This window comes from Parasteatoda tepidariorum, chromosome 7 (assembly GCF_043381705.1).
Source record: "Parasteatoda tepidariorum isolate YZ-2023 chromosome 7, CAS_Ptep_4.0, whole genome shotgun sequence".
Classification (NCBI taxonomy): domain Eukaryota; kingdom Metazoa; phylum Arthropoda; class Arachnida; order Araneae; family Theridiidae; genus Parasteatoda; species Parasteatoda tepidariorum.
The window spans coordinates 81,439,507-81,453,921 of record NC_092210.1 but is presented as its reverse complement, the minus strand read 5'-3'; the positions used below and the strand labels follow the sequence as shown (position 1 = coordinate 81,453,921).

General features: G+C 28.7%; 1 long non-coding RNA gene across 1 annotated transcript in view; it reads right to left on the bottom strand.

The window, feature by feature from the left end:
* LOC139426076 (uncharacterized) overlaps positions 1–14,176 on the bottom strand; it is a 112,256-nt gene extending 98,080 nt beyond the window's left edge. Inside the window, exon 1 of the long non-coding RNA XR_011637356.1 lies at positions 13,350–14,176. This is a non-coding gene — a long non-coding RNA (uncharacterized lncRNA). The remainder of the gene's footprint in view (positions 1–13,349) is intronic.
* Positions 14,177–14,415: the final 239 nt, after the last annotated feature.

Below are 14,415 nucleotides of genomic sequence, written 5' to 3'. Positions count from 1 at the left end.
CCATCTTTCTTGTTTTCTGCCCTGGAAAGGGTTTATTCGATTAACAAAATAATAATGAAGATAAACAAATTTGTGAAGGGTCCGATTAAAAGAAAAATCATTTTGTGAAGGGTCCGTTTTTAAGTAAAAATATTTTGTGAAGGGTCCGTTTTTATGAAAAGATATTTTGTGAAGGGTCCGTTAACGGACCCAAATTTCTTCTAAACAGACCCCTGTTAAGAGAAAGTAATCTAAACGAAGATAATAATGAGATGCATTTCCTTTTTCTACTATTTATCCAAAAATGATAGCTCTAATTTAAAGTTCAAAGTGAGTCAACCGAAATACATCATTTTTTTACCACAATACATATAAATTATTTTACTGTTTTAAAAAACTGAGGAGAAATAACATTTTTTCTAACATTTTCAATTTAATGAGTTCATAAATAAAATGAATGGACATGAATAAATGTTAAAAGTTTCTTTTTTTTTATTAAATCCCTACCAACCAGGCTATCCCGGCCATTTTAAACAGATTGAAGTGGGGAAAGTAAATTTAAAGTAATAGTGGGGAAAATAAACTTCTGTTAACTTAAAATTAATCTTTAAATATTAATGAACTTTTAAAAAAAAAATCTGATTTTATTAGAATAAGTAGTTATTTAATGACATTAAATTCTCGTCTAATAGAATTGGTTGTTAAATTCATACAATAACTAACGAGATGCTACTTTTTTCCCTCCCACAATACTAAACACTTTCCCGCAATAATTAATGTATTCAGAAATAAAAGTAATTAACATGAATACAAATGAGAGCTGTATTTCCTTTGCGTACTAAATCATTAGAGAAGCGTTCTCATTTTTCAGAACCTTGCGAGTTATTTTTACAAGACTAATAATTTTTACATTTAATTTTCTTCATGTTTGGAGATTAATGTACATGTTTTGAGGAACTAAAGACAAAGTATATTTGCGCAAGAACTAACTTTCTCTTTTAGAGTTTAAATAATTCCAACGGGTTGATAACTACACCGAAGATATATTCTTGTTTTCTTAAATTAAAGAAAACTACTCAAATAACCAAATAAGGGGTAAGTAACAACAAAAAAGGATATATGTATTTAACATGAAGTATACATAACAATGGCTATTACAGTTACAACTACTACTAATTAAAATGTAATTGTCTTGTTTCAGAAGAATCTTTTGACAGTGCCATCTATCGGTGGTTCAAGTATTCTACACTAACAGCCATCATCTTTTAGAGGAACTGATGAGGACAAAGTACATTTGCGCCGAAACGAACTATCATGTTCATAAATACGAGCAATGGACATGATATATGACAGCTGTTGTTCGTTTTCCTGTGCTAAGAGATGCTGCTATCTTATTCAAAACTCCGCAGTAGGTAGTGTCACGTTAAAATGCTTTAAAATTCAATTTGCATTGTTTTATTTAACATGCAATCTACATTTTTATACAAGGTTTGGTGCTCATTTCCGCTTCGAATATGCTCCGATGGTAAATGCAATGCACCGCCCCACCTTATTTGACAAGGAATGTTTGTCTGAGTTACGTTTCAATGCTGACTTCGAGTTGGGTGGATCGTTTCTAATCGTTTGTTCCTTGAGCGAAGAATACAGCAGATTATTTTCTACCTGCCAACTGTTTTGATACATGAAGATTGAAAGCATTCATTCAATCCTTTTCTATATGTAATCATATTTATATTAAAACTCATTTAGCACTTAATCGTTAAGCAACATTGTATCTTTGCAAGTTGTATGAGTAATTAATATGCTCATGCTGGCACAAGGAAAATAAAAAGACAACCTTCTTCTGAAAAGTACCGATGGGCACTAGAAATGAAAAAAAAAAATTTTTTTTTTTTGCCTTCTAATTTTGGAAAGCTAGAAAAGGTAAAACCCTTGATGTGATTCTTCATCAATCACTGTTCGTCGGGTAGAGTTACTAGCAAAGTAATTACCTTGTAAAGATTCATTCTCATGCTAGAACTGTTTTTATTTTTCGTTTGGATTGTCTCAGACGTTGATTGATGCGTCTTTAATGGAACGTTAACGTGGCCCAGAGAAAAAAAATTCTATATCTTGAAAATACTTTAATATAATTCCAAGGTATTCACGTGATCTACCTTCTTCCAGTTTCTGGAATACTAGCAGTTTTAACTAATTTAGAAACTAAATAAATTTTAAAAGAATTAATATAGGTGTTTTGCCCTCAAAGAAAAACTAATTTCAGTAGAAGTTGGTTAAAATTTTGTCTTGACCAATATTTCAAACAGGGGGCATCGATAGTGACTATTTTTTAAACATGGAAATAAAACTTCAGATTTAAAATAGAATGCTAAATTATTTTTTCATTTTAACTGTATCGCAAATGTAAACTAACACAAGTTTGAATTCGATGAAAGATATTTTACTGTCTATTTTATTTAATAGCAGAAAAAGCAGCATTTAATGAGTAAGAAATAAAACAAAGTATAATTTTGGAATAAAGGAATGTCCTTTGTAAAATCTACACTGTTGTACAAACATATTAGAAAGAAAAAAAAATCACTTTTTCTAGCACTGGAAAGATGCTGCATTCTCCAATTTTATTTACAAAAATCGTTGCTAAATTATTTGGTTCTTGTGGTAATTGTATAAAATGAGTCTTATTAATTAAATACTGTTCCGTTAAATAAAATAAGCAAGCAAACAAGGAAAAGGGACACTTGCTTACAAATTTTTCCAAAAAACCATATTCAATAAAATTTTCAACTTATGAAGTTTTTTTTTTTTTTTTTTTAAATAATTGGAACCTTTAACTGCATTTTAGTTTATATCTGGTATGAGAAAATATGTAGTTTTACCATATAATTTTTTCTTTTTTTTTTTGTTAAAAAAAAGGCTATTTTTGACCAGCAAAATTGATAACTTATATAGTAGTAGTGAATTGCAACTCAGGAAGGTATATCTGAAGCAATTTCAATGTAAGCCTCTTCGGAGAATAAATATTGAGATATTTTAATTAAAATTCTAATTCACCTTATAAGACATTTTGAACACTAATCAATGCATTGGAAAATCATTGATCAATTTGATTTATTTGAAAGCATAGAATCACTTTTAAGTAGAATCAATTTTAATAATCATAATTTTAATTTGATATTGAAAATATGAAGTTGAAAATTGGAGTGCATAAGTTAGCAATATTTCCCGAGATTGAGCAATGAAAACAACTAGCAAAAGTGTACCGTTCGCTGATATTATGTTTTAATATAATGTATGGCAAAAATTATTCTATATTAAATTATGTTCTTTTAAAAGATTTGATGGAACATCTTTAAATTTTCTTAAAACCTTTAAAGATTAAATGTATGCAAAGGTTTCTTAATAAATTTTTAACTTGATATTGAAACCACTAATTGTAGAGGTATATCATTCTACTTTAGAAAAAGAATTATGATCAAATGTGTTACATTTTTAACCAATTCATCATTCTTTCATTGAAAGTTGCATGAGGGCAGTGCGGATGCGTCCCCCCAAAGCCCCACCACCATGTGACTACACTAGCCCCACGAAGACTTGTGTTTGTGTTCGCCTAATGTTGCTTAGTTGAAAGTACACAGAGCAAAAATTAATATCACATTAGTTAACAAAAACGTATAATTTATAACAGATTATCTTTAATTAAAAATATGTTAATAAAGAATTAAAGTTGAAATTTGAGAACTAATTTTGCCCCTTAAAATTTTTTTAGAACTAATTTTGCCCCTTTTACAATTTTTTTCTAAAATATTCACAGTCTGATTTTGCAACTAAAAATAGTAGTGTGAAAAAAATAAAACTAACTTGAATAACTTTCGATTTAATGATCAGATGATCTTCGCGTTCCAAGACTCAATCTTTATGGTTAGAGACTGTGATCTCTAATATGCTAATTAGTTAATGTAGACGAAATCAGACACAAAAACGTACTTCTCTAAATAAACATATCCTCTTTTTCAACGGATTCGGATTTCTGGACCCCAAAATGTAGGAGGTAGCAGCAATCTAAAAAATCCCAAAAGTTTGGTCAAAACAGCGGTCCAAAGTTGGGACATTTCGATTATATTTCGAGAACTTAAGCTAATAGAAAAATGTTTGCACACAATTACAAATTTTTTTTTATCCAAAGATAATTCCATTCAAAAAATAACTTTCAGTAAATATTTGTTATTATTTAGTTATAATTTTTTATCATTTTGTTTAGTAATAGTCGAAATAATTAGAAATAAAAGAATATAATTTTGTGTGGAAAAATGCAAAATTTGAGCTAAATGGGTCGAATAGTTGCTGAGAAATCAAATTTCAAGTATACAACTTTCTTAAAATTGGATTTCTCAGGAACTATAATAATGCTTAAATTTTGCATTTCGCCTTATAAAATTTCTTTAAAATGAAGGAAAAAAACAGTATACGGGTGATTTTCACGAAATATAGCAATTCACTGTCCCTTGCTCCAAGATCTAATACTATAATACTAAAAGAACTTTTTTTTTAAAAAAATAAATAATAAATTGCATTGTTGTTAGCATTTTAAAATGCCTTTGCTCTAGCATTGACTGTTTTGTATAGTTAAAAAATTTAATTGAACTTCAAAATTTTCCATGTTTCTGTCATGTCCCAATGTTTCCAATAATAACTAGCTTCAAAACTTCCAATAAATTTTTCAATATCTAATTTTTTTATCTCAACTGGTGTAAGCATTTCTAGAATATACGCTGTTGTTCATTTACATCGCACTAGAGCTGCACAATGGGCTATTGGCGACGGTCTGGGAAACATCCCTGAGGGTGATCCGAAGACATGCCATCACAATTTTGATCCTCTGCAGAGGGGATGGCACCCCCGCTCCGGTAGCCCGACGACCTGCACGCGAAGTCGAGCACTTTACGGTAGAACAGTTTAACGAGGACCAATACTGCACACCCTTGGTCCCTACGCAGACTGATCCAAGTGGTCACCCACCCGCACACTGACCGCAGCCAGTGATGCTTGACTTCGGTGATCTGCTGGGTCTTAACGATCAGTCCACTGCGGGACACTAGAATATACGCAGAGGGTACTTACAAAAACTTCATTTAAAATAATTTTTTCTGTCAATAATTTGTTTGTCCGAAGAAATTCTGTCATTTTCCTGGCTACATTTATTTAGTGGTAATAATAGATAGAGCCAAAATAGATAGAGCCAGCAATCAATACTTTATATTAATAGATTGATTAGATATCCTCCTATATGGGCATGTCTTGTTGCATGAATAAAGAACCAATTCTCTGGTTCAAAATCTATTTCAAAATATTTTTCTAGATGAGTAGGTTTTCGTGTTGTCATTTTCCTGGCTTCTTGAAATTATTAATAACATAAACTACATAGATTTATCTGAGTTATTTTAATAAATCCTGTTATTATCTGCAGAATGTAAATGCCTTAGGCCAAAATATTAAATTAAAGTAAAGTTATATGCTATAAAATGGCGAATTTGTCATTATTTCCTCATTTGTCATCATTTTCCTGGCTTATCAATTCCAGGACATTGAAGTGCTACCAGAAATTTTTTTTAACTGCTAATACTGTAAGGAGGAAAAGCAAATATTAACCTAATACCAAGTTTATGTATGATTGTAATATGGTTGGATGTTATCAAAGTTATTTATTTATTATACGATTGATTATTATACACAATTTCATTCTGTACATATCAGCAACAAAAAATGTTTTGATTCTTTCTACAATGGATAAAAAGAATTAATTTAAGCAATTCATGGTCCATCTAACATAAAGGCTTAAGTTGAGTTACTTACTATTCACTTAAAATTACTGTTTTTTAAACTTCTAAGCTAATATATGTCATTTTCCTGGTATTCAAAATTTGGTGAATTTCTATTTTTTTTTTTTTTTTTTTCGAGCAAATGTCAATAAACTACACTGCTGTCTATANTTTTTTTCTCGAGCAAATGTCAATAAACTACACTCCTGTCTGTAAGATATTAATAAATGTAACTAAAGTATACAAAAAAAATTTTAGATTATTTTGAAAGTTTTAAATTTGAAGAAATTTTTTGGTCTGAATTGTCATGTTTAAAAAGAATTACCCATACCTTACAATTCAAATTTTTTTTGACTATTACTAAACAAAATAATAAAATTTTTTAAATATTTACTAAAAGTTATTTTCTGCATGGAATTTATCTTTGGATAAACGAATTTTATAATTGTGTACAAAAGAAATTTCAATTTCATAGCATACGATTAAAAGCAAAAACTTTTAATTCAGAAAAAAGTAAAATTCTCGAAATAGAAATCCAAATTTTAAACCGCTATCCTCATGAAACTATAGTAACCCTATTTCCCAGATTGCGCACTATACTTCGGTTTCGGTACTTTGGGTGTCAGAAATCGAAATCCGTCTGGCGAAAGAAAAAAAAAAAAAAAGGGTTTGCTTATTTAGAGTAAGTGCGTTTTGTATCTCATTTCTAAACTTAAAATTTCGTTTGCACTAATTAATTAGCATATTTGAGGAACCATTAAGATTGAGTCCTAGAAAGTGAAAATCCGGTCGTTAGATCAGTTTTTTTTTTNTTTTTACCACGCTACATTAAGTTACAAAGAAAATTTGGCATATAAATAAAAAAGTTATTCAAGCTGTCTACTCTCCTCTTCGTTTCTCCGAGTTCAAACTTGTATAAGTTAATTTTTCTAAAATTAAAAATAAGGCACCCCTTTAATTGTAACAGAGAATTATGACGGGCCATGTCCTTGTAAGTTCGTGAGATTGTTAATAGCAATTTACAATTTTAGCCAATTGTTTGCATTGGAAATAAGGATAATAGAAATGTTTTGTGCATATTCTGTCAATTTATTTAGCCAAATAGAATTTTAAAATTTGTAGACTAAACTAGGCTTTATTATAGCCCGAATGACAGAATCCCAGAACTGTTTCCTCATAGTCTTTTGTGAGGGCTTCTCGTACAGTTCTTATAATATTTCGGCTGAAATAATTGCGTTAACGAATTTCAGATCAAAATCTTAGATTAATCAATATATTAATTAAATTTTAGATTTAAATTTTTCGAATTCTACAATGTTTATTTTCTTTAAAAAAAATGTAGATCTCTTGTACAAAAATTAGTCCTGTAATAATTTTTACTGCTTTTCTTTTCCTTCTAAAATAATAACAAAAACTAAATGGTTTAAAAAACTGCTTTAGAGAAACTAAGGAAAAGGTTCAGAAAATTCCCATTCACTTTACGGTAAAAGTAGCTCATTTTGTATAGATATTTTAAGGATTAAAGTGTTAACTTATAAATGATTAAATCTATTTCTTTGTTAATCCCGTTAAAATGAGCTAGCAAATACCATAAGAGGGTATAATCTATCCGGGGTTCACAAGAAAAATAACGTATTATTGCCCAGTCGAATAAAACTTTCGTTGAACTAATTTCCAGCAATCTGGAATAGAATTTATTTCACTTTGGGCTTCAAAAATAAGAATAATAAGTTTGCAAGGGTGGCTGATAAAGTTAAGTTTTTGAAGAAAAAAATGGTACTTTTTAGTTTTTGCCTTATAACAACCTAAGCCGAAACACGAGTTTCACAATGTCAAAAGAGCTATAGTTTGTCTAAAATAAGAACTCACCCAGACATTCGTCTGAACCTGGGGCGGTGTCTATGGTAACGAGGTAGGACTATTTCAAGAAGGGGTGCGGGGTCACTGTTTTGGAATAGTTTTGACTCGGTCGGCGAGAAAAAGGTAATCTGTTTCTTCGGTCTACTGTGTTAGCCCTAGAATAAAGAGAAACTACCCTCCCTGAAATGCACTATTCTTTTTCCCATAGCAGCAGACGGCCTCAGACTTTATGGAGGGAGGAGTTCATACCTTAGACAAACTATACCTTGTAACTTTTGTTCAAGCATAAATATAATCAGGCAGGTATATAAAAGATCGACGTTAGTTCACCTCCCTCGATAACTGCTGACGTCTCTGCGCATGCTCGAACTTTTAATCGGGTCATTTAAATTTCTCAAAATAAAAGCTATTAAACAAATTGAAATTCTTTTGACAAATATTTATGATTAATATCAGTTAATAAAATTGAAATATGATTAAATCCACACAATTGACACACATTTCGATATTTATATTAAAACTTAAATCGTTAAAAAGGAAGTTGAAAATTTATAAATTCGAAAAATAGTTATAAGTTAAACTTGTTATCCAGTCGAATTCAAGATTAAATAAATGATAAATAAATAATTTTTAATTTTAATAAAAGCATCGATAATGCAAATTTCATCTGGATTACATTGAAAACAAAGCCTGTTAAATAATTTGGCAATCAATTTTAGTTATTGTTAAGTAATCCATCCAATTAAATCTTTGTTCTTATAAGATAATTTTATTTATAATCAATAGATGGAGCCACTATATAATCTCACAAGTAAATGAACGAAATAATTCAAAAGAAGTATAAATTATTTCCCCATCCCGATTATCAAATTTTTTTTTTTTTCAGCTTCAAAAATTTTAAATTTTGAAATTTTTAAGAAATGTAAATAAATGCTTGTAACATTCATGTGTATCTTTATTTTTATGATTTTACAGAAATGCTTATTGCTGAAAATTGTCAAACCTTGAATTTCGTTTTCTTAGAACCAGTTTTCATGAACATAAAAAGCCTTCATGTTTAGTGTGAAAAGGTTTTTTGTTCAATACTCGTCCTTTGTACGGAGTTAAAAAAAAAAATCAATAAATCAGTACAAAACAACACTGCGAAATCATGCACAAAATTGAAAGACTAAAACCAGCACAAATATAATAAGGTTACCATTATTCCATTTCCTTTTCATTATTATTATTTATTTAATATCATATTTAGTCCTTCCCGGTGGCATTACGTTATTAAATTAAGAAAATCACGTTTATTGTAGTTCATCTCATCCAAACAAAGATTAAGTGCATTCATTATCATCTCGCTTGATGCTGTTGCTCAAGGCAAACTGATGACCTTCAAAATTTACACAATCAAGCAATTTCTTCGCTACTTCTTTTTCGAGAAACCGTAAAAAAGGTAAAAACCCTTTTAAAGTTGTACCTTATTGATACAGTTTCAACAAGTAGCAAATATACTAATATAATACATTGTGCCTATATTAGCATATTTGGTACCTATTTAAACTGTTCCAACTACTTTATTAACCCCAATTATGCCTATTACAAAGATTAATTAAGCATCATTGGCATCAAAAATGGTATGGCGATTCTTTATTTTTCTCCTAAACCATTAATACTATTTCTCAATTAATTTTGCTTTTTAGAACATGGTTTAATTTTTTAATTTCAATCAAGACATATTACCAAATTTAATTAAGCATCGTTGACGTCAAAAATGATATGCATTTTTTTTCTTCCTTTTCTCCTTAACGAATTAGTGCCACTTCTCCATTAATTTTTCCTTTTAGCTCATAGCTTTTTTTTATTGTTTTTGCTTCAAGTAATACATATTATCTAAATTAATCAAGCATCATTGGCAATCATAATAGTATGGCGATTTTTTAAGTTGCTCTTAAATGAACTATTTTCCCATTTATTTTGACTTTCAGTGCATAACATATTTTTTTATGTTAATTCACTTTGATTTTAAATTATTTGGTTTTGAAGAAATATCTTTTTAAAGCACAGTTGTAACCAAAATAAACACGTAGTTTCAGATAACTTTAGGAATACTAATTTGCTGACGTAGTCCGCTTATGCTACCACAATCGCATTGATCATTGAATAGGATGCCTGAAAGCGACGTCATCGTAGGTAAATCCTGGCATTTTTATGATTCAGAAGTCAATCAGGTTCGACACACGCGTGACGTCACTTACAGGTATCCAATGAAATCTGATCTAAATCACACGGTTCGGCATTAAATCACTTCACATCTTCTCGAGTTGCAAGTACCCAATTGCCTAACATGAAGAATGAAAAATGAATAGATATTAAAGAACGTGCAATGAACTCCCTTTTCTCTTAATTAGAGCTATAAGCTAGCAAACATCACTGATTTAATCCTAAAAATATTTGGAACAGGAAAGAAAAAAATAATAGTCTTTGTAGTTTAATTTTTATCAAGGGCGAGCTCCAAACCAATGAAAAAATTCTATTATTCAAACGTCTCGCATGAAAGATATAATTGAAATTTTTATATGATTTTAGGGTCGGAAGCGAAAATTGTTCCCTTTTCACAAACTATCCGGTTTTCAGGATGCTAACAAAACCTGTTCCTGTTACCCATAATCCGGTTTTCAGGAAGTTGACAAAACCTGTTCCGGTTACCCACTATCCGGTTTTAGGATGCTAACAAAAAAAAAAATCTGATTTTTTCGATTTAAATCAGATTTTTTTGATTTTTATTCAAATACACTGCAAGAAATTTAATTTATGAATAAAAATACTTTATAAATGTTAAGTCAAAATTAAATTAACATTAACACTATATTATAACAATATTTTAGGAGCTCTAACTTACTAAAATAATTTTTCGTTATAATACATAGCTTTGAATGTATGGCAAGCATTTTGGAACAAATGCATGATTGAAATTTAAAGACTAGAAAATTTAAAGAGTACTACAGGGTTTTTTTTAGGTTTTTCTGAGAGGCATCTATTTTGTGAAAATTTAGACATAATTTGTGAAAAATCAAAAATTATGTTAAAATATCAACACAAAAATATTGTAAAAATATGGATTTATCGTTTCTTGCGAGGCACAAAAATAAAATTTTAGGAAAATTTGTGAACAGTTTTTCCTAAATTTGAATTTGTGAAGGTACGGCAAAATGGTAGTAAATTTGACTTGGACATACCCCTTTTGCTCTAACTATTAAAGCAAAGTTTCAATTAGCAAACCATAATTTTAATTTAAAATTGTGATTTCTTTTTTTTTCCTCTTGATTTTTAAAATGACAAAATAAATGTAACAGATTGTGTTTATAAATGTAGAGTCATTCATCAAAAAATAAATATTTAACCTACATATTTTTATATTAAAATATTCATTTTTAATCCTACATCAATAAAATATAATGCAGATTTTAATTCCATGCTTTTTCAATCAAAAGGTAGAATTTTAATTAATATTATTTGCATTTCTTTCCGAAAAAAATTCATGCTTATTAATTAATTTCTACAGCTATGCAAATCTATATTAAGACAGCATTAAATGTTTTCTTTAATCTGTACTTTCAATCTTAAGAATCAATAGATTTTTAAAAATATAATTCCAAATGTGTTGGAATTTAACACACACCAAGAAAGAAAGTAATTTCGTTAACTAAAATTAATTAATGTAGCAATTTATTTAAAATAAATTTTGAAACTAAGAAAGGAAAATAATAAAAGTATAAATAATTGAAACACCGTTTTTAAACTTTTAAAATCAATATTTATATTTAAAAAAAAAATCAGTTAACACACATCAGTGTTAACATCAGTTTTAACACACATCAAGAAAGAAAGTAATTTCGTTAACTAAAATTAATTAATGTAGCAGTTTATTTAAAATAAATTTTAAAACTAATAAAAGAAAACAATGAAAGTATCAATAATTGAAACATTGTTTTTTAACTTTTAAAATCAATATATATAAAAAAAATCAGTTGATTTAAATCAATGATTTTTTTTTAAAAATCGTTTGATTTAAATCATGATTTAAATCAAGCTGATCAACAAACCCTGGTTATAAGTGAGACAAAGTCAAACGGACAAACAAACTCTTCATTTTATTATATTTTATTATCACGTTTTTAGAAAAATTTTTCAAATGGCACGCTCATGTTTGTAGAATATTGTGAAACATCAATATTTATACATCATTATTATAACGATGTTTTTAAAAAAATTTCACGACTTATGCCATACGACTATCATATTTACGAATTCTCTTTAAGATAAGAAAATTAAACTATACCGAATTCTATATTTAAACAATATTTTAACAGTGAATCGATCACTTCTAACATTTTTTTAAATTGATACCGATAAGTTCGATAATGAATTTTAAAATGAAGACTTACAAGCTAGAATGATAATTTCAAATAAAATTATAAATGAAGAAGAGAAGATATTAACCAGAAAATTCTTTATTTACTATTTAATATATGACTTATAACATAAATTAAATAACTGCATTTGCACCATAAATTTAAAAAAAATTAAAAAAAACAATAAAAGACAAAAACATGATTTCGCGAAATTACTCACATGTTTCAGTGTGTGTACTTCTAGAACAAAACAAAGCTTAAATGACTTCAAGGTGCCCTAAAACTAATAATGAATTAATTTCAATTGAAACTAATTTCTAGAGACCCAAATACTTAAACCCTTCTTAACTCCAATGTTTAGAAACATATTTGTCTGATATCAGCTATTCTCACTTTACTTTAATCCATAACAATACTAGTTCGTTGTTAGACTAATTATTTAAAAATAAATTCGTGAAAAAATTGAGTATATTCTGGTTTATAAATTAATAAAATTTTAATACACTTAGTAATTTGATGCATACAAAAAAATATAATTCATGTATTTTTATTAAATAATATGATTTTAAAAAGTGGAAGGTACTATGATTATAAAAAAATAACTAAGCACTTTCATACTGTATAGTTTTCATTATTATGATTTTGACATAACTGCGCCGTAAGTATTACTTAAACGAGTATTAGAAAAAGTATTTTATTTATACGAAGCTTTTATCAGAGTGCACACAAGGAGAAAAAGTGATAAATTTAAAAAAAAGTAACTGATTAATGCTGAAAATAAAGATAATAAATTATTTTACTCTCGCTTTTAATGGACACTTTGAATTTGATATTTATCAGAGCAATTGTAGAAAAAAAAATTAACTATCTTAATAACGAATCATAATTTTTCAAACATAGCGATTAAAGATTTTTATTTATTAATAAAACGTCTATCTGCAACGGCAGAGTCGGAAACAATAAAAAATAAAAATCTATTCATGATTTGAAATTTATTTATAAATCTTTGAGATAGTGACTAATTCTAAAATATTATTTCCGTCTTTAATGCAAATGTAACAATATACAATCATTACTAAATTAATCGAATGTTTATAGAATAGCTTTAAAAAAAAAAAAAATTGGGGAAAAGAAACACAGTCTAGGAATAGTATTACATTGGCATATTTTTAGACCTGCTTCCGAGAATTTCATTAAATAAAATAAGCTTCTCTAGCAGCAAAAACATCAAATTAGGTATTCAAAATTTTAAAAATAATCTGTGTTAAAATGAAGATTGAAACTGAAATCTTACCTATTATTAGGGTTATCCTTAAAACTATCACACTTGTGTTAAGACACTGGGGTAGGTTCCTTTTTTCCCCGATTATATAGAGTTAGCACCCTAATTTTTGCTCTGTTCATGTTGTTTTATTTATTATTCCGTAGCCCAAATAAGCTATCTTCATTTGGATATCATTTTCAACATTATTTTAAAAATAAAAAGACTGTAGGAGTTCTTTTAAAATGAGCGGTAATTCTAATGATTTGGCCTTGGTGCTTTAAATGTTCATTGGTTAATTGTTATCAGATGATTGACCATGTGACACAGTATATGAAAAACTTACTACTTACCCTTTTTTTTCTGAATAAAATTGTCTCGTAATTCATTTCAAAAATCAAGAATGAGTAATCCTTAAATTATTATTGCTTTTTTGTCGCAGGTAAACAATTATTGGTTAAAAATAACGATGTAACTTTTGGAATTAATGTACCAAAATTTTTAACGATGTCATACAGTTGACTAGCTATTTTCTCGTGCTTTGCATAAATTTAATATTTGCTTCCGTCCCGTAGCAAAAAGGGGATTAGGTCATCATGATTTTTTTTTTAATGGTAAACTTCACACGTTAGCAAAATTATAGATATGGAATAGATAAAATCAAATCCATTCTTTATTAAGTTCATACTTCTTTTAAATCAAGAGATGCATTATCACTAAACAAATAACCACGCTAAAAGTTAATAAATTTGTCATATTTTGATATGTATATAAAGAGATGTAGGAGGTGTTGTTGACTCTGCTTATAAAATGGCGGGCACTTGGGTCTATTTCCCATTGGCCTCAGAATTGCTACTATCTTATCGTTAACCAGTGAGCACCTATGGCTAAGCCACGGCGGTGGAGTAGCGTAGCCCACGTCATACAATCACAAACCTGTTTATAGGGCGGACTACATTCACACAGAGGAGAGGACATAGAACACAGAGAGAGAACGAAACAACCATGCCCTGAGCGGGATTCGAACCCGCAACCATCGGCTCCGCAGTCAGGCACGTTAACAACTCTGCCACCTCATCGGCACACTCAAAGATATCAA